We start from the raw sequence: 20,790 nt of genomic DNA, 5'->3' as shown, positions 1-20,790 counted from the left end.
TGCCTCACATGCGGAGGTTGTGGGTTCGAGTATCGGCGATACAATACATGGAAAAGTTGTGCTGTCATCTCTAACGATTGCGCCGGAACCTTTACTATCGTTTCTTGGTGGAAATTGAGATTCGATTCAAAATCCATGTCAATGGCAACTATATGTTGCATACTCACGTTGGGGAATACCATCAAATCAATTTGTGTTAGCTGGAGACAGGTTAACCAAGAATACTGTGCATCGATTAGTGCTCAATTAAATTAAAATTGAAAATAACTAAAAAAGATAAATATTATTGTTATAAATAAAGAATTATCTACCCTACCTACCACATTTATAAAACTAAATTTAAAAATATTATGTTATTATGGTATTTAAAATGTAATGTTATCAACTAACAACTTTGTAATTTACTTATTTGTTTCAAACTTGAACATAAGATTAATAAAATTCAACAGTTTATTTATTCAGAAACATTTTTATCAATCGTTTACTAATTTTGACCTCAAGTTCAAATCTCAATCCTGTGGATTTTAATACCGGCTATAACGTTTTGGTCTTTGTTCGTAAATCATATTTCGGTGTATTGAATAGTTTACCACATAATTTAACGTATAGCTTAGCCTGCTGGTGCTAATATAATATTTCTGATGTCTTTTTAAAGTCAAATAATTATCAAAATTGAGCCAAACACTTAAGAGAAGGGCACCACTTTGAGATCTCGCATTACCACCATATTTTGGTACCGCCGATACCACATTCCAGGCCTGCTATCTATATAATATATATAGCAATACTATTATGTTCAATAAGTTCACAGAGTACCATACACTTTTTAAAAATATAACTAAGTTAAGGTTTAATTTCATTTTAGAATTTCAAAAACCGTGTTTTAATTTAACGGTGAATTTTGGTATGGAAAAAATAGTATAGACAACTGACAATACACCATAATTATTCATTAGTTGTTGGGCTACCATTTGCTTTTAAAACAGCTGCAATTCTTTGTGGAATAATTTATAACAGAATGATGTAAGAACTTCACTGAGGATGCTAGATATTCATTCGCATAATCCGGCCAGTGATTGGGCAATAACACAATATTGTCGCCCAAATCATAACGGAACCTCCCACATGTGTACCTTGAATTTGGTGGAAACTATACTACACACAAGTGAGTGTTGAGTTGTCACTTTTGCCGCTCTAGTTTATATTAATGTTATTATCTCTGTCAATTCCAAGAAAGGGAATTATAAAACTTGATTAATACAGCATTTAGATTAAAACATGTTCCAGGTCCTGGAAAGTCACCAAACGAAATAAAAGCCTATAGAACAATATCACTGCTGCCAGTAATATCTAAGGATTTTGAAAAATTCGTGTTGAGAAGAATAAAACCGATAATAAAGAGAAAAAATCTAATACCAACAAATCAGTTTGGGTTTATTAATAAGCTTTCAACAATTGACCAGATTCACAGAATAACTGATGTTATTGAATAATTCTACGAAAGTAAAAAATATGCTCAGCTATATTCTTATGCTAGTAAAACAACACACCGAACTGCTAAAATCGTACATTACAGCCAGAATGTTTAGAGTTAAACAAGAAGAAGCTTACTCTACAATAAAAGAAGCTAAAGCAGGTGTATCACAAGGAAGTATAATGGGGCCAATGCTTTATCTGCTCTACACTTGTGATATACCACAAATGGAGAATATTACGATGGCTATATTTGCTGATGATACTGCTATTATAGCTGTCGGAGATAATAGTGAAGAAGCCATACGAAAATTACAACAGGCAAGTGACAATATAAATAATTGGACACAAGCTTGAAAAATAAAAATTAATGAAAGTAAATCTGTGCATGAGCAGTTTACCTACAATCAGACTGTACAAGAACCAATAACAATAAATAATACTATCATTCCATATAGCAACAACGCTAAATATCTCGCAATGAATCTTGATGCAAAACTTCGCTGGAGGGAACATATGAAGAAGAAAAGAAAGGAACTGGAATTGAAATATAGGAAAATGTATTGGCTAATTGGAAGAAAATCACAATTATCAGTACATAATAAATTGCATACGGAATTCAATTATGGGGTGATTTCTAAAGTTGGTCACTCGCCAGTCGGTAGGCTTAATGCTGAGGACTGTGGTTCGGAGCCCACGTTAAACTTTAGGCCCAGTCCAGATTGTAATTTAATACTAAATATTATCAATACTTACCTCTTTAACGCATTTTACTCGTAGGAGCCGAAGTTGTTCGAAGTTCTTTATTAGAGATGTAATTTGTTAAGACAGTAAGCAGCTATTTCAAATTTTCAAAAATAAGCAAAGCGTCAAAACGACACTTGCCGGCTTATGTTTCATATGCTTTCTTATGCTCTTATGTTTCATATCACTAATGTTTTGAAGATCATGAATATGTATTTCTTAATTATAAAATTATAATAACCTAAGCTATAGTTTACTCTAAAAGTATACACTTTATATAAGTTCGTATGGTTTGATACTGATTGTACTGATTGAACTCTGGGATAATTTCGCAAATCCATTTCATTTCCAGGTCATAGTGCAGTTCTTTGTTGTTTACGTAGCGATAGACATTGGTAATTAATCGAAGAATTTTGTTTTGACAGGGTTGGATGACTAGTAGATTAGAATTTTTAATGCAGCCCCATATTTGCTCCCCATAGGTCCAAATTGGCTTTATGATTGTCTGATAAATCATTCTGTTTGATTTTAGATCAAGTTCAAAGTATCCTCCGACTAACCAGTATAGTTATTTTATTTTGTTTCTAATGTGTTTTGCTTTTTGTCTAACATGATGTTTCTAATTTAGTCTACCGTCAAGATGGATGCCGAGGTATTTAGCTGATTTTGCTTAAGGAATCAGGCATCCATTGAGTGATATAATTAAGTTTTTATTATTTCGCCGTAAAGCAAAATTAACATGAACAGATTTGGAGTTATTGAGTTGAATTTTCTGATCTTTCGTCCTTTCGTAGATTTTGTTGACTGGAATTTGTACTCTTTTTACTGTCTTAGGCAGAGATATGTCGTTTGCCCATAATAATTGCGTTGACAGCAAAGGTAGTTTTTCTTTTGTTGTTGAGATGTCAGGAGTGTAGATCAGATACAGGAGAGGTTAGGACGTCTTAGGAGACGCTGCCTTGTGGAACTCCAGCCGAAATAGTTTTAAATGTCGAGAACACCATTTCGTAAATTTTCTTCCGAAAAGATATGACTCCAACAATTGACAATAGTTACACGGTAACAGTTTGCTCATCTTACAGATTAATCCCAAATGCCAAAACCGATCAAAAGCTTTTGAGGCCTTCGGGAATATTGCAGGTATTGCAGGCAGGTAATTTCTTTGTCTCAAACGCTTTTTCAGTAGCCGCAGTTACTCTGTGCACTTGATCAGTTGTTGAGTGGTGATTTCGAAAAACAAAATAGAAGTCTGGTATTATTACAAACTTTTTAACACGTTTAAATATTAGTTTCTCAAATAGTTTTGATATTACAGGTAGCAGCGAAATAGGCCTGTCAGATTCGACTTTTTCTGCAGGTTTGTCAGGTTTTTTGAGCATAATTGTTTGTGCCACATGAAAGCATTCCAAAACATGCTTCAGTCTTAAACAGGCATTAAATATATATGTCAATTTAATGATTGCTTTTCGTGGCAGTTCTTTCAATAATTCAGGTGAAATATGCCAGGTGCCTTTTTAGAATTGAGGTTATCGATTTCAGTGGCAACTTCCAATGGAGAAATTAGATTTAGATCTACATCGGGTTGAAAAATAGGAGATGTATCCATTGTAGATTCTACATCATTAGGTGGAAATATGTTAGGTCGGTCATTTTTAATTGGCGGTATTCGAATAATTGGTCTTTTAAATCTTCGAGTTGCTTTCCATAGCAAATAATCTATGTCTGCTTCTGGGCTTAACTCACTTACATATTTTTGAAAGCAATTTTGTTTATATTCTTTGATCATTTGATTCGACTGATTATTAATGTTATTAAAAGTTGTTAAAAGTTAAAATTTTTGGTTCCGTGCCATACTCTTCTAGCTTTTCGCCTATTGATTGATTCTTTGAGCAATTTCATCATGTCGACGATAGTTGGCTGGTTGGCCGCAGCTTCTTGCGGTTTCGTATTTATTTATTTATCATTTAATATTTTGGTGGCGTATATTTTATTTAATTATTAAAGCCGTTCCGCCTCGAGCTCGTGGCTAGTGTCTAGTAAGCATCATAACCCAGTATTTTAACGTAGTTTTTTTTTGTAGAAAAATGTGTTTCCGATATAAGAGCTATATCTATGTTGTTTGTTTTCAAGAATAATTGTAGTTTCCGTACTCTCTGATTTAGTCCGTTTGCGTTTAATGTTATAATTCTTAAAGCCGAATTACTCATTTTTGTTTTTCTTTAGCTTGTTTTGGGTAGTTTTCTCCAATTTTTCTACATTGTTGCTAACTGACTGAATTTCTGTTTCATTTCAGTCTGGAATTCTTTGAGTAATTTCATCATGTCGACGATAGTTGGCTCGTTGGCCGCAGCTTCCTGCGGTTTCTTATTTATTTGTTTATCATTTGATATTTTGGTGGCGTTTATATTTTTGACCGATGGTGTTGCGGTTTCTTGGGTTTTTTTGTTTTCAACGGTAGATGTTGTTTCGGAGTTTTTGGCTTTGTAAACTTGTCTTAAGCGCTGTTCTGTTGTAATTTTCTTTGGTTGAAGTTCTTTTATTTATTTCTTGATATATTGCACATTCTTTATAATTGGCAAGGTGATTTTTTTCGTTGCACAACACGCATGTTGCTACGCTATTGGGTTGTTTTCTGCACTGAGTCGTGTGATATTTACCGGCACATTTCATCATCTTGGTTCCCTACTGCAAAATTTTTAGTGTGTCCAAGATGTTGACATTTGTACATTGTGGTATATTATTATTCTTCTTCCGAGGTTCCAATTTTATCCTATAGTCTAATTTATGTCATATATATTTTTATTATTTTCGTTTTGTATCACGTCCACGTAGAACAATGGGAAAGTTTTAATTTGTTTTTCACCATTTACATTAATTGTCTTTTTCGCTATACGGTCACCACTTCGAGTCCGCAAGCCCGTAATTCCGATTTAATATCGTCTTGATTTGTTGTGTACGGTAATCCTCTAATGACAACTCTATACCACTTATAACTTTTTAACTGATAAGTGTGGTATTCGAATTTATTGAATGAATTGTTTTTCTTCACTTCAATAAGATGCTTTTTTACATTCCTGTAATCCGTTTCATTACTAAGGGTTACGTTAATATGATCGTTAGACAAAACTTTAAACTGCACTCGGTCAGGGCTACTCCCTTTACTTGTGATCTAAATAAATTAAAATTGCCAACATTGCTTACCTTGATCGGAGGGGGCAGAGGGATTTTGTTTTCTTGCTTCTTTTTTTTTAATGTTTATAGCACCTTTTGCAATTGGCGAAGGCGTCATCTCTGACTTCTTCCTCTTTTTACCCTTGTTGTTTCTTACTTCGATCCAATCGGACTGCTCCCCTATCTGTAATGCTAGTTTGTCTTCATCAGTGTAGTGTAGTGTGATCTTGCAGTTGCAAAGGGATAACAGCCATATCCTTAGTTAATTGCAACAGTTGTTGGTTCAGACGCTCGTTATTCGTTCTTAATTCTTCGTTTTATTTCAGTAATATATTTAAATCCATTATGTTGTATTGTTATTATTAGATATTTTTTCGCTAACTTTAATTTTTTTCCCTTTTTGGAAAATGTGAGACGTCTTTTGTTAGAGAGCAGGTATTTTCTTCACTTTGGGTTGGCCGTTTCACCGTATCCCGTATCTGGGAGTTCTATGAAACCGTTAACGAAGTTGACCGTAAAAAAAATACAGATGTATTTTTATTTCATTTTTACAGAGACTTGTTTTCGGGAAGGAAAAAACACGTCTTGACTCTATGAATGTCGGGACCGAACTCCTTATTTCACAATGACAATATAATAACATATGACTTTAATAATTGAACGTGTGGATGGGGCAGAAAATTTTTCAATTAAACTTAAAGGTCCGTATGCCACACTTCATTAAAAGCTTAAGATATATTGAGGAAAGCAGCTAAGTAATTTTTTTCGTTTAAGTTTTTATTCATTTGCCTGACAAATCTGTCCTCCTGCTCTGTTGTTCCGTGTTTGTTACGGAAACGAAATTAATGCTCTGATGTATTTCCTTCTTCTGTTATTACTTTGAGCCTCTTCTGTATGTATGTATAGTTTCTCAAAACCCTTGAATATTACAGGCTTATAAGACGATAGGAGGAAACGTCTTGTGACTTTTTCTGATTTGAATGATTTGGGGCACTTTCCAAGTGCTAGGCAAGTAACATGGCATTAACAATAAATGTTATTAACCTGAAGCCCTTTTCTTACAGTTAGTACAGGGAGTTAAGTACTATACTGCATCTTATATGTTTTTTGTGTAGTCATTGCTGCTGTTTCTGTATCTATCTTAGTTTTCAGGATCAAATTTAGTGTATCACTAAACTGTCCAGTTTTTCTATTGTTGTTCGGTTCTTTAGTTTTATTGATAATATTGAAATTAACGGTTAAGTTTACTGGCGAGTGATCAGATGATAAATCGAAGCATTATTCAGCTTTACACATTTCAGTATTAATATTTTTGTGACACTGAAATTTATAATGTCAGGAATTAGGTATGTATCTGACGTCCAATATGTTGGCTTACCAGTGGAAATATGCTGTAAATTATTTACGTTCACTGCTTTAACTATTTCTCCTTAACCTTTTGATGTCACTGATCAATCTTGAGCCCCACATTAAATGTTTAGCATTGTAATTCCCCGGCAATGAATTTATGAAATTAACGTAATTTATGAAAATTAATGTATTACAGAAACCGTAGAAATGTTCAGCCTTGTTCTTATGTTTAGGTGGACAACCTAAAACTGAACTGTGGTACTTCCTCAGCTGTTACACTGGTGGTTTGAAAATAGTCCTTACCATGCTTTAATGATTTTATTGCTGTTCTAAATAAATAAGTTAACTCAGGATATACGTATTCAAAAAAAGATCTGAAAATATAGACCATGAAACGAATGAAATCATTAGAACTGTGACTTGAAAATTGCCAAAACTAGGCAAAAACAATATATTATTTCAGACTAGCGTCGAATAGTAACAATATCGAATTTACACAATAATTATATGAAAGCGACGAGGTCACCTAAAATAACAAAAATTACTTACCTTTATATAGTTATACGGCTATCCGTCTCTCAGTGGACCTAAAGTGTAGTGAATACGTGTTTACGTGACCAGACAAAAGGACTGCATCTCATTTTTATTAGTGTTTAAAATTATTTCATCTTATTTTACAACAGTCCTTTTGAAATTCATTTATTGTATTTATAGTAAAAAACTAGTGCTAAAATAACGTAAGTGAAAAATGAAGTGCGTGAAATAAACAATGTATTTATTTTATTTTTTTTATCCTCTGGAAGTAAATTAAATAAAATATTAAAATATTAAAAAATGGCAAACCATAGCGATTCAACCAAATCACCTGCACACTTTGATATAAGATTAGAACAAACAGCAATAACGCAAACTCCACCATCAGAATGGTCTACAGTCATTAACAAAAAACGATTGAGAAGTCCGGAAGAAGAAATCGCGAGGAAACAAACAAGAATCAGTGACTATTGGTTGCAGAAACCGATAGAGACAAAAAACAGTTTTAGCAACCTGTCGGAAGAAATTGAAGAGAACATACAACCAAGCCCTGAAAAAGTTGTTCCCAAACCACCACCAATAACAGTCTATAAGGTAGGATTAATAAAAAACATCCATGACTTATTGAAAACCATTACTACGAACTACACAATTAAAACAGTGAGCTATGAAACAATTAAAATCCAATTGTTCGAAGCGGATCACTTTAAAGTTCTTGTAAAAGAATTAGATGAAAGAAACACCCAATACCATACATTCAGGCCAAAATCCGAGAGAACATTTAAATTCGTATTAAAAGGATTACATCACGGGACGGACTTTAACACCATCAAGGTAGCACTAGCTGAAAAAGGCCACGAGGTCGTAAATATTCACAATATACGACATCACACGACAAAAAAACCTCTGCCTATGTTTTATATAGACATAAAACCTAATGGAAATAATAAGGCGGTGTATGAAATCACCAAACTGGAAAATAATATTATTAAATGCGAACCACCACATATAAAAAGAATTATACCACAATGCACAAGGTGTCAAGCGCACGGGCACACAAAGACTTACTGTCGCAAATCATATAGATGCGTAAAATGTGCAGGAGAACATAAGACAGGAGATTGTACTCGTAAAGTTCGCGATGAAAAAGTGAAATGTGTTAACTGTAACGGAAATCATCCAGCGAACTACAAGGGTTGCGCAGTTCACAAGCAACTACAGCAGAAACTCTATCCTGCCTTAAGGGAAAAAAGGCATCAACAAAAACAATCCACTACTACCAATCTACCACTACCTACCAGAACAAGTCAACCAGACATAACTTATGCCCAAATAGTTGAAAATGGTTCAGCACAAAAACGAGAGACAATATCTCAACCTACTGAAACTAGCAACATCTCAAGATTAGAAAATATGATGGCCAAACTAATGGATCAAATGAGTACGATGCTTGGTCTACTCACAACCGTCGTAAGCAAACTTGCCTAATGCCTGAAACCAATAGTTACAAAATCGCCGTCTGGAATGCCAATGGGCTCCAACAACACGCCAGGGAACTAAAAATGTTCGTAAATGAACAAAATATTGACGTTATGATGGTTTCCGAAACACACTTTACGGACAAGAATTATCTGAAAGTTCCTAAATATAAGCTTTATCATACAAATCACCCTGATGATAAAGCACATGGAGGTACAGCCATAATAATTCGAGATGATATAAAGCATTTCGAAAAAGAAAAATTCCGCAAAGACTACCTGCAAGCCACCAGTATAACCATAGAGGAAGCCCATGGACCATTAACAATTTCTGCGATTTATTGCCCACCCAAACATAACAACAAGGCAGAACAATTTCAAGAGTTCTTCAGTACGTTAGGTAATAGATTTATAGCAGGAGGAGATTATAATGCAAAACATTTAATGTGGGGTTCAAGAATAATAACCTCAAAAGGTAGAGAACTGCTCAAAGCCATAAGGAAAGATAACTTACAACATATCTCTACTGGTGAACCAACATATTGGCCTTCAGACAGAAATAAAAAACCAGATACAATAGATTTCTGTATTACAAAAAATATTGATCCAAAAAAGTGTCAGGCAGAATCATGTTTCGACCTGTCTTCTGATCATTCACCAATAATAGTAACAATTTCTTCAAAAATTACCATCAAAGATAAACCCCCTTCTCTGTGCAATAATAGAACTAACTGGCCCTCATTTAGAGAAAACTTAGACCAAAATATCTCTCTAAACTTACCGTTACAAACTGAAATGGATATAGAAATAGCAGCAATAAATCTTACAAAAAATATACAGGAGGCAGCATATTCCGCGACTCCCAACAGTGAAACATTTCCAAGAAAAAATACACATATATCATGTACAATACAGAAAAAGATAGCAGAAAAAAGAAAGTTACGACGAAATTGGCAACAGCAAAGGACTGAAGAGAATAAAAGAAAATTTAATAGGGCTATAAAAGAGCTGAGAGATCTAATTCAAATTGAACAAAACCAAGGCATTCAAGAATACCTAGAAAACTTGACATCAACTGAGGCTACAGACTATTCGTTGTGGAAAGCAACAAAAAAGCTTAGGAGATCCCAGCAGCATAACCCACCTATTAAAACAAGCGAAAATAATTGGGCGAGAAGCAATAAAGAGAAGGCCGACATTTTCTCAAAACGCTTAAAAAATGTTTTTAAACCTTTCCAGTCTCAGCTACATAAAGATGACGAAAATAAAATTACTAGCTTTCTAGATTCGCCATTTCAAATGGATTTACCGCACGAGAAATTAACGGTCAAAAAAGTTAAACATACAATAATTAGAGAGATTAATATTAAAAAAGCTCCTGGTTATGACTTAATTACTGGCAAAATTTTAAAAGAATTATCAGAAAAGGCTATAAAACTATTAACATATATATTTAATGCTATGCTACGAATTAATTACTTCCCTAGCATCTGGAAAGTAGCTAAAATATTAATGATACTTAAACCAGGAAAAATACCAGAAGATGTGACCTCCTACCGACCTATAAGTTTATTACCAATAATCTCGAAAGTTTTCGAGAAATTATACATAAAAAAACTAAACTATATAATAGGAAAAAGGAAAATTATTCCAGAACAGCAGTTTGGCTTTCGCAATAAGCATGGGACTATAGAACAAGTGCATAGACTTGTAAACCAAATAAACGCTGACCTAAATGCCAAAAGATATTGTTCGGCTGCTTTCCTAGACATATCTCAGGCTTTTGACAAAGTATGGCATACGGGCTTGCAGGTTAAACTAAAGAAACTTCTCCCTCATCCGGACTATCAGCTACTGAAATCGTATCTCACTGACAGACATTTTATTGTAAATCAAGGCGATGAACATACCGAATTAAATCCCATATATTCAGGAGTTCCGCAAGGTAGTGTACTGGGTCCAGTACTGTATCTTCTGTATACGGCTGATCTGCCCACCACAAAAATAACTACTGTGGCAACATATGCAGATGATACAGCAATCTTAGCATCCCATGAAGATCCAGTCACAGCATCAATAAACCTACAAACCCACCTGGAGCAAATACAATTATGGTTGAAGACATGGCGCATTAAAGCCAATGAATCAAAATCCACGCATATAACGTTTACCCTGCGTAGAAGAACATGTCCACCAGTAAATATCAATCATCGTCAACTCCCCCAAGCAGAGCATGTTAAATATCTTGGTATGCATTTAGATCGACGCCTAACCTGGAAGAAGCACATACTCTCTAAACGGAAACAACTAGGACTAAAATTATATCAAATGTATTGGCTCATTGGGCGCAAATCCAAGTTATCATTAGATAACAAGGTATTGCTGTATGAGTCTATACTCAAGCCCATTTGGACATATGGAATTCAACTATGGGGTACCGCTAGCAAATCTAATATATCCATCATTCAACGGTTCCAAAATAAGGTGTTGCGTGCCATTGTTGATGCTCCGTACTATATTTCAAATGTAGTGATACGACGCGATATTCCTCTAGAACATATAACGAGTGTAATCCAACGTGTTTGTGTGAAGTACTTCGAAAGAGTGTCAGTGCATCCCAATGTACTCGCTAATCAGCTAAATATGCGACGTGATAGTGAAGTGCGTAGACTAAAACGTTTAACACCACCTGATCTGATTACTGGACATATGTAGAGTTTAGAATAAGCATTAGAATAAGTCTAATTAATTAAGATAATATTTTGTACAGAAGATTGCTTAATGAAGTGATTTTCTACATGCCATGTATATATAATATAAACAGAAGAAATACTTATTGCCAATAGGGCAGATTGTGGACTCACGAAGAGTAATAAAAAAAAAAAAAAAAAACCTTTATATAGCAAATATACTAGAGTTAAAGAATTAAGTGTGGACTATTTTAGGCACGTGTAACCATCGAGAAAATCCATAATTAACTATAAATAAAAATGTGTTTTCATGAATCTAATATTGAATTAAAAAACCTCCTGAGAACCCAGCTGTAATTTTCCTTGTAGGTTCTCGCAGAGGAAAATAATATTAAAATGTCAGCTCAGTTTTTGAATTATTTATAAGCCTTGACCAAATATTAGAGAATTATAAATCAATAACATTAGTGTGATAACGTTATTTCGATCTGGCATGTGTTTTAAATATATATTTATCTATATAAATAAAAATAAATTGCAGAATGTAAGTAAGCGCAGCACTTCAGAATGGCTACTGCACTTATATGGCTAATTCCCCTTTTTTTGGCCTGGAACCGGGAAGGGGAATCCAGTTACGGATACCTGGTCGGGAGGATCCGCAGGAATAAACGAGTTGGTCTGGTTATGTGGAGACTGCCTCTGGGCTACCCACTAAACCCCACCCTATCAGTTGATCCAATGACCCTAACTGATACTTTTTTTTTTTTTTTGTTCTGGCCTAAAAACCAGGCGGTGGAATGCATGACGCATACCTGGTCGCGGAGACTTGCCCTGGAGTGACAAGTTGGACCGGGTTATGTGGGACTGCCTCTGGGCTTACCAATACACTAAACCGAAACCGCCTCACAGTTGACCCCTGTGGATCGCTACTGCTACTGCATTAAATTTGGGGATATGGCACCCGCTGATCGGGCAGCCGTCATTGGGCACGAGAGCCCGGCGATTCTATTGATTCGCGAACCTGAGTTAACACACAACTGGGTACTGTTGTATGGGGGCAAAAGTTATGACTGCAGCGACGGATGAGGTCGTTTCAGCCTGGAAAAGGGGGAGAGCTTAGCGGTGACGCGGTGCTAAGCTCCCAGCATGTCGACCAGCTCGCGAACAAGCGCGTTTTCAGAAGAACTTGAGCTGAGTTGTTGTTTATGGAATGATTGAGATATGAAGTGCTTCATATCTGGAGTGTCAGTTTCCCTATGGATTTGATTATTTCTGACAAACCATGGAGCGTTTAATATTCTCCTGAGGAGCTTATTTTGGAAAACTTGAAGCCGTTTGACCTGGTTGGGTGTAACAAACTTGAAGTAGACATTAGATCCGTAGAGGAGTACGGACCGAATTAACATCTTGTAAAATAAGCATTTGATGGAGATGGGAAGCCTGCTAGAAGGGCAGATCAGAGGAGATAGCAGGTTTGCTATCCCCGAACCTTTTTGGATTGCTTTCTGGATTTGGGAATGCCAACCGAACCGCCGGTCGAAGTGAAAACCTAGGTACGTGACGTTATCCAGCCATGGAATTATTGCGGTGCCGATCTTAAGTTGCGAGACGCGCAGTGCGTAACGCTTCTTGTGGAAAATGATGGCCTGGGTTTTCAGGGGGTTGATTTGCAACCTCCAGAATTTGAACCACTTGACCGCATGATCGAGCTGCTTCTGTAAACGCTCATGAATTGTAACTTCGAACCTGGCGGCCGTGAAGAAAGCAGTGTCGTCAGCGTAAAAGGCGACGTCAATATGCTCTTTTCTCGGCATATCTGAAATAAAGAGATTAAATAAGGCTGGGGCCAGCGGAGAACCTTGAGGTACGCCAGCATCGATTTGTTTACGACTGGAAAGTGACGCCCTGATCTTGACCTGGAAAGATCTGTCCGAGAGATAGGACTTGATGAGAGCGGTTAGGTCTTCTGGGAGGCCTAACCGCACGCACTTTGCGAACAATCCGTCGTGCCAGACCTTGTCGAAGGCTTTGGTTAGGTCCAGAAGAACTGCTCCAAGCTTTTTACGTTGGTCAAGAGCATGATGGATGTGTGCAGCCAGACGGGAAGCTTGATGGACGGATGAGTGGTGAGCGCGAAAGCCGAATTGTTCATCTGGAATGATGTTGTTTTCCTTTGTGAAAGAGTTGAGAGCGTAGAGTATTGCCCTCTCGGCAAGCTTCGAAATGGCGCTGAGAAGGCTGATAGGCCTGTAATCAGATGGAGATGATTTTGCTCCTTTCTTGGGTATAACCGCTATATGTGCGTGTTTCCAAGACGCCGGGAAGTGTTGCAGTCTCATGATGGAGTTAATAATGTTTGCCAGTTCTGCGAGTTGCTTATGCGGGAGCTTTTTTAACTGGGTAATCGATATTCCATCGAAACCTGGAGATTTTTTGGTTTGAAGTTTGCCGATCATAGTCTGTAGAGACTTTGGAGATACAAAATGGTTGAGAAGAAAGGCGGGGGTTACTGGTCTTTTGACGGAGTTGGATTCGTTGATGACAGTGTCAATGTCTTTAGTTTTAGTGTTCTGTGCGGGTGGGAGGCATTTCATTTGAGCTTCGTAGGTCTCTGCAAGGAGCTCGACTTTTTCTTGGTCAGTGACTGCAAAATTTCCTGTAACCGCTGACTTCAGGGGAGGGATGACATTGTGCGTCTTCCCCACGAGGCATTTGGAGACACGCCAGAAGGAAGGGGGGCCATCCAGCCTTTGGTCCGCGAGAAATGAGTTCCATTTCATTGCTCGCCAAGTCGAGACGGCCGCCCTTACCCTCTTGCATGCTCTGTTCGCCTCCCTTTTGTCTGCAGCATCAAGGGTGAATCGAGCTAATCTGCATAAACCGTTTTTGATGCGAATTTCACGTTTAAGAGAAGCGGGAAGATTGTTTTTCCACGGCTGGGGTTGTGATGAAATTTTGACTGTGGAAGATTCGTGAGCAGACTGAATATCGCGAGTTAGCTTGAGTACGGCTTCCTCGAGGTGTTCTGGTGTGTTAATTTTCGGAATTGGATCGGATTTCAGGAGAAGAGATTGGTAGTTTTTCCAGTCGGTTTTTTTCCTGAATCTTGTTAGTGGGACTTGAGTGGTGGCGCAGTTTCCGAGTTTGAGAAGGATCGGACGATGATCAGAGTCTAGTTCGTCAAGGACTCGAACTTCGGAATCGCGATTTACGTCTTGAAGAATAAAGAAATCAAGGATTCTTGCTGCGCCTTGAGAGACTGTACTAGGGTGATGGGTGGGTTCATCTGGCAAGGCAAGACCGTAGCCCAGATCTGCACTTAGAGCTACGATGGCGTTACCTGCGGGATTCGCTCTGGAGCACCCCCAGGTGGGGTGGTGGGCGTTGAAGTCGCCACCTATTATTTTTGGAAATTTTCCTTCGACGAGTGATCGGTATTCGGCATAGTTGAATGCAGAAGATTTCCTGTACAGGGATGTAATCACGAAGGGACGTTCTTTGATATCGATTTTAATGGAGGTTGTTTCGAAGATGTTTACTGATAACGATGGAAGGAGCTCGTGTTTGACTCCTTTTCTGACGAGAATGGCGGTTCCACCGCCTCGACCCGGAGTTCTATCGTTTCTGTAGACAAAAAAATGTAAGGTTTCAGGAAAGTTTCCTGGATGAGCACGATGTCGACGTCATAGAATGTTATGACGTCCTCCAATTCCGCTTGCTTTCCGCGTAAGCTATTTGCATTCCATGTCATCAGTATAAGAGATTTCGGAACAGCCATTTCGAAGAGTTAAAGGCTGCTGAAAGTTATAGAGACAGGTAAGTGTTGCCGCTTAGGCGGCGACATTTGGAAAAAGACGAGCAAGTTGGTGAGCCAGGGCGATCACTTGTAGGAAAGCCTGCGGGTCAGTAAACGCCTGCATTGTGGAGTTAAGGTCCGGTGTATTGGTTGGAGCAGGAGTTTGAGTTGGAGCAGGCTGGGTAGCGCTGGCTAATTTTTGGGCTAGCTTTCTGCCACCTTGGTTACTCCATGCAGAACCTTGTGGAGGTCTGGTTTCGGTCGGAATTTTTGGTTTTCTTGGAGCAGGACGGCAGGTGCAACCGCTGAAGTTTGCGGTATGAGTTTCACCGCAGTTGCTGCACTTTGGAGGTGCTTCTGGGATTTTGGTACAGGATCTAGTGTCGTGATGCCCGGCACATTTGACGCACCGTGGGGGGGCTCGGCAATATGAGCTGGAGTGCCCGAAAAGCTGGCAGTTGAAACACTGCACTGGCTGGCCGTTTCCTCTCTGGACCTCGACCTTCACTGTGATGACGCCGAGTTTGGTCATATATATGATCTGTCGCTCTTCGCGAGGGACAACTACCTGAACAATTGGTAGTTCTATCCCGGATTTTAATTTCCATCTTTGCACAAATTTGGGATGGAAGCCTTGATCAAAGAGAAGTTCACGTACTTCGTCAATGCAGAGTGATTCTGGGATGTTTTTTATTATTACCCGGAATGCTCTCTCCTCCGGATGACAGAAGGACTGGTAAGGGTAATTCCTTTCCTCGAGCAGGGTAGTAAGTTTACGGTAATTGTCGCTTGTGGCGACGAATAAGAAAATGCCGTCCTTCTTATTTCGGGTTATAATGTCTATTGATTGTGCCTTAGTAATTCTAATGAGCTCCATGAACCTCTTCTTATCACGGAGCACTATAGGCGGAATTTTTTCCTTTGGGGGACTTTGAGAAACAGTCGCCGAAACGGTTGGCACTGTTTTTGCTGTGGAGGTTAAGACTTGTTTAGTGACCTGGCTACTTACCTGCGTAGGCTGGTCTTGGGTTGGTCTTGTGGTAACTTGTTTCGGTACTGGCTGTGGGGCCGTCTTGGTGGTCGGCTTGTTTTGCACTGGTCTGGTGGCAAATTTTGTAATCGAAGGCTGTACGTTAGCCTTGGCTTTCGATTGGGTAGATTTAGTGGCTGGCTTGGCTACCGGATTGGGTTGTGATTTGGGAGCCTGTTTTCCCTTGTTGCCGGCCTTCGGCAGCTGGCTTTCCTGAGGTGGAGTGACGGGCCCTCTTTTCCTTTTTCCCACCAAGGTGAAACCGTCTTCTGAGTCTTCAGTTTGGTCTAAGTGTTGTGTCGGTTTAGCTGGTGTCTGGGACTGAATTTCTATGGCAGCGGGAATCTTTACTTCCATGGCATCTCTTTGATGCTTCATGAATTGTGTTATCGTAGCTGTGAGAGTTTTTATTTCTTCCTTGAGCTCTTCGGAAGCCTTTTCGCTCTTTTCCAGCTTTTCCGTCTGTTTGTTCAGGGCGTCTGTTTGGGCTTTTGCGAACGTTTTAAGGTCAGCTATCTGCTTTCGCAGGTCTTCGTTCTGTTTTCTCAATTCCGTTATAAGCACTTTTCGGCTGTCTTCTGAAGATGGTCCATTTGAATTTGAAACACTGGGATTATGTTCAGGAGGCGACGTCGGCTCTGACGTACATGACGCCATTGCCTTGTCTGTAAAAACGCCTTTTCGGCGCTTACAGACGCTTTTTTTTTTTTTTTTACGTAGGCACTGGTGAAACGTGATAACGGGTCGACCGTCTTAGGGAAAGTTTCGGGTAATTCTCGGAAGCGCAGGTAGGTTCGGCGGACCGGACACGACCGTTCTCTTCGAGAGCTAGCACGGAACTGCTAACTGATACTTCTTACTGTTAGTAAGGACGGTGCCCGTAACCGGTAACACCGTTAAGAGGCACAAGGGCCAGGCAAGGACCTGGCGTCCTTATCACACCACGCAGTTTGCGGTACATGTGTTATCGCTCGCCGGAGAAGGTCGAGACAGTTTGGAGTTAGACCACGACGGGGAATGGTCGGCTGTGATAGAATAAGGCCACCAAGAGGCAAATCAGTTATTGGCCTAAAATATGGGCCAGCTCGGTAATACATCTATTGTCCAAGAGACGAAGACTGGATAAATATCTCGAGTAAACCTCAGATATCAAATCGTGAACTTGGGGGACGTCTGTTTCTCTATGAATTTGATTGTTCCTGACGAACCAGGGGGCATTGATTTGATCTGATGAGAATTTTGTTTTGAACGACTTGAAGCCGTTCAACCTGGCTAGGTAAGACGTATTTTAGATAGACACTGAGGCCATATAGAATGACTGATCGAACCAACATCTTTTACAGGAGAGATTTTAGAGAGAGAAGAAGCCTGCTGGCCCGGTTGATAAGCGGAAACAGCAAATTAAGAATACCTTGACCTTTATGGAGGGACATTTGAATGTGGGAATACTACCTAAACTTGCGATCGAAGACAAGACCGAGATAGGTGGTTTCTTCTGACCATGGGATTTCGGCGTTCTCGATTTTAAGACGCGAAATGCTGGGTACAAAACGCTTCTTGTAGAAGAAGATGGTTTTCTGTGGGTTGACCTGCAACCTCCAGAAATGTAACCACTGAACCGTCTCATCGAGTTGTTTTTGGAGTCTTCTTCGCGGTGCAGTGCTACTCTCGAAGAGACAAAGTAAGCAGTGTCATCTGCGCAAAAAGCTGCCTGAACTTGTGGACTCCTAGGGATATCTGTAAGAAAAATATTAAATAGAGCGGGTGCCAGATGGGAGCCTTGTGGAGGAATGGCTAATTCCCTTTTTGTCGTGATTGTTAGGACAAGGTTTATATGAAGGAAAATTTGCGTAAAAAATCATTTTGTAAAAACTAAATGAGTGAGTGAGATGAAGACAGTAGGGAGATGTTTCAACAATATTAACAGAAATGACCTATTGATTTCCTCTTCTTTAGTTTCCTACATTGTTTTAGTTGGTACGTGTTACCGACTAATCGATTCAATAACACAGATCTATAGTAAAAGAGCTATTTCCAACTGATTTCCAGTATGTTATATACTAAAAAATTCAGTGTGTCAGATAAATGTGAAATATTATAGCAAACAAGGTAGTTTAGGTAACTTTCAATTAGAATACATATAAATATACTTTCATTGATGCTTTTACAGTTTTAAAAGCGTAAATACCTTTTCAACAAAGGCCTGTGTGAACCAAGACAAGAAAAATGAACATATTGTGACCTGGATTGGCAGATGTGAGTGAAGAGCAATGTTTTCACTGGAACATTAAAAAGATGGATAAAAAATACCAACAAAAATTGAGCTCATCAATGATAACATAAGTAGTAAAAAAGTTGTAGAACGTTGTGTTATATCTGCTATTTTTAAAAATATCATAAATAGTAGTTTATATAAATCAGCCTGTTATCGAAGTGTTAAGAAAATGTAACCAATAAGGCTTTAAAATATCGGTCAGTATATTTCATTACGTAAGCGTAGTTTATAATGGTGGAGTCAATAAATCTTAAGCAGAAACGTTTCAGAAACTTTGAATTTCTCAAGCAAGATATAAAAGCTAAGAAAGTTTAAAGGCAAGATGCCCTGTATCCAACCATATCATCAATTCCTGGCTAACTTTGTTTTTAAATTTAGACATATTCAGTTTTCGATCCGTCTTAAGAAAGCGCTTGAAATAAATCTTGAAATGCAGATTTAAAATGGACAGTTGCACATTGTGTGCTCTATAGTCGGAAAACAAAGGAAAGAAAAAATATTGTACATTTTGAGGAATTGCCAATTAGAAATGATGTGCAGTATATCAAAAAAATTAAAGAAATCCTGCCAAAGAAAATTACAGCACTTAAGATAAATTAACAAAGCCCAAAACTCTGAAACGACATTTGCCGTTGAAAATAAAAAAAAACCAAGAAATCGCAAGAGGATCGGTCAAAAATATAAATGCCATCAAATTATCAAATGATAAATAAATAAATACGAAACCGCAAGAAGAAGGCAAACGAGCCAACTATCGACGACATAATGAAATTGTTTAAAGAATTCGAGACTGAAATGAGACAGAAATTCAGTCAGTTAGCAGACAGGGTTGAAACTACCCAAAAAAAGCAAAAGAAAAACAAAAATGAGTAGTTCGTTCTTAATAATTGAAACATGGAACGCAAATGGACTAAATCAAAGTGTCCGGGAACTAGAATTATTCTTGAAAACAAGTAACATAGATATAGCTTTCATATCGGAAACACATTTTTATAAAAAACTACATTAAAATACGGGGTTATCATGCTTACTGGATACTACACCCCAGCCAACGGGCTCGAGTCGGCACAGCTTTAATAATTAAACAAAATATACAACATTTTGAACACGAAAAGATTAAAAATTAAGAAATACAAGCTACGATAGTTAGTACCTTTATTGTCAACCAAGACATAAAATGACACAACAACAATATAAAGATATATTTTCAAAATTAGGCGGAGACTTTAATGTTAAATATACAGCTTAGTTCAGTTCCAACCTTCGTAAGGTGAAGACGTATTTTCAGTACGCTCCAAGCTCTAGAAAGATACCTTTCTTTAAAAAAAAACCAGTATTTTATTACGGTTATTTAATTGAGTGTTAAAAAACGTATAACAGATGCGGCTATCCGTCTCTCAGCAGACCTAAAGTGTAGTGAATACGTGTTTACGTGACCAGACAAAAGGACTGCATCTCATTTTTATTAGTGTTTTAAAATTATTTCCCCTTATTTTACAACAGTCTTTCAACCAAATCCAACCAAATCACCTGCACACTTTGATATAAGATTAGAACAAAAAGCAATAATGCAAACTCCACTATCAGAATGGACTACAGTCATTAACAAAAAACGATTGAGAAGTCCAGAAGAAGAAATCGCGAGGAAACAAACAAGAATCAGTGACTATTGGTTACAGAAACCAATAGAGACTAAAAACAGCTTTAGCAATCTGTCGGAAGAAATTGAAGAGAATATATAACTAAGCCCTGAAAAAGTTGTTCCCAAACCACCACCAATAAAAGTCTATAATGTAGGAATAATAAAATACATCCATGACCTGTTGAGAACCATTACTACGAACTACATAATTGAAACAGTGAGCTATGAAACAAATAAAATCCAATTGTTCGAAGCGGATCACTTTAAAGTTCTTGTAAAAGAATTAGATGAAAGAAACACCCAATACCATACATTCAGGCCAACATCCGAGAGAACATTTAAATTCGTGTTAAAAGGATTACATCACGGGACGGACTTTAACACCATCAAGGTAGCACTAGCTGAAAAAAAATATTCACAATATACGACATCACACGACAAAAAAACCTCTGCCTATGTTTTATATAGATATAAAACCTAATGGAAATAATAAGGCGGTGTATGAAATCACCAAATTGGAAAATAATATTTTCAAATGCGAACTACCACAAATAAAAAGAATTATACCACAATGCACAAGGTGTCAAGCGCACGGGCACACAAAAAC

General features: G+C 37.8%; 1 protein-coding gene and 1 long non-coding RNA gene across 3 annotated transcripts in view; one reads left to right on the top strand and one right to left on the bottom strand.

Moving 5' to 3' along the window:
• The window catches only part of LOC143195027 (putative JmjC domain-containing histone demethylation protein 2C), a 549,561-nt gene that overhangs the window by 139,050 nt on the left and 389,721 nt on the right, over positions 1-20,790 (top strand). The window lies entirely within an intron of this gene.
• Positions 4,473-19,038, bottom strand: LOC143195067 (uncharacterized). Its single transcript, XR_013005461.1, has 3 exons — positions 17,120-19,038; positions 11,644-12,194; positions 4,473-7,287 (listed from the first exon to the last, which is right to left on the bottom strand). It is a non-coding gene; the product is annotated as an uncharacterized LOC143195067 (long non-coding RNA).

Source organism: Rhynchophorus ferrugineus, unplaced genomic scaffold (assembly GCF_030347505.1).
Source record: "Rhynchophorus ferrugineus isolate W39M unplaced genomic scaffold, kcgeb_rfMv2 rfM4, whole genome shotgun sequence".
Classification (NCBI taxonomy): domain Eukaryota; kingdom Metazoa; phylum Arthropoda; class Insecta; order Coleoptera; family Curculionidae; genus Rhynchophorus; species Rhynchophorus ferrugineus.
Note: the sequence above shows the minus strand (reverse complement) of the source record. Positions and strands in the feature narration are given on the sequence as shown.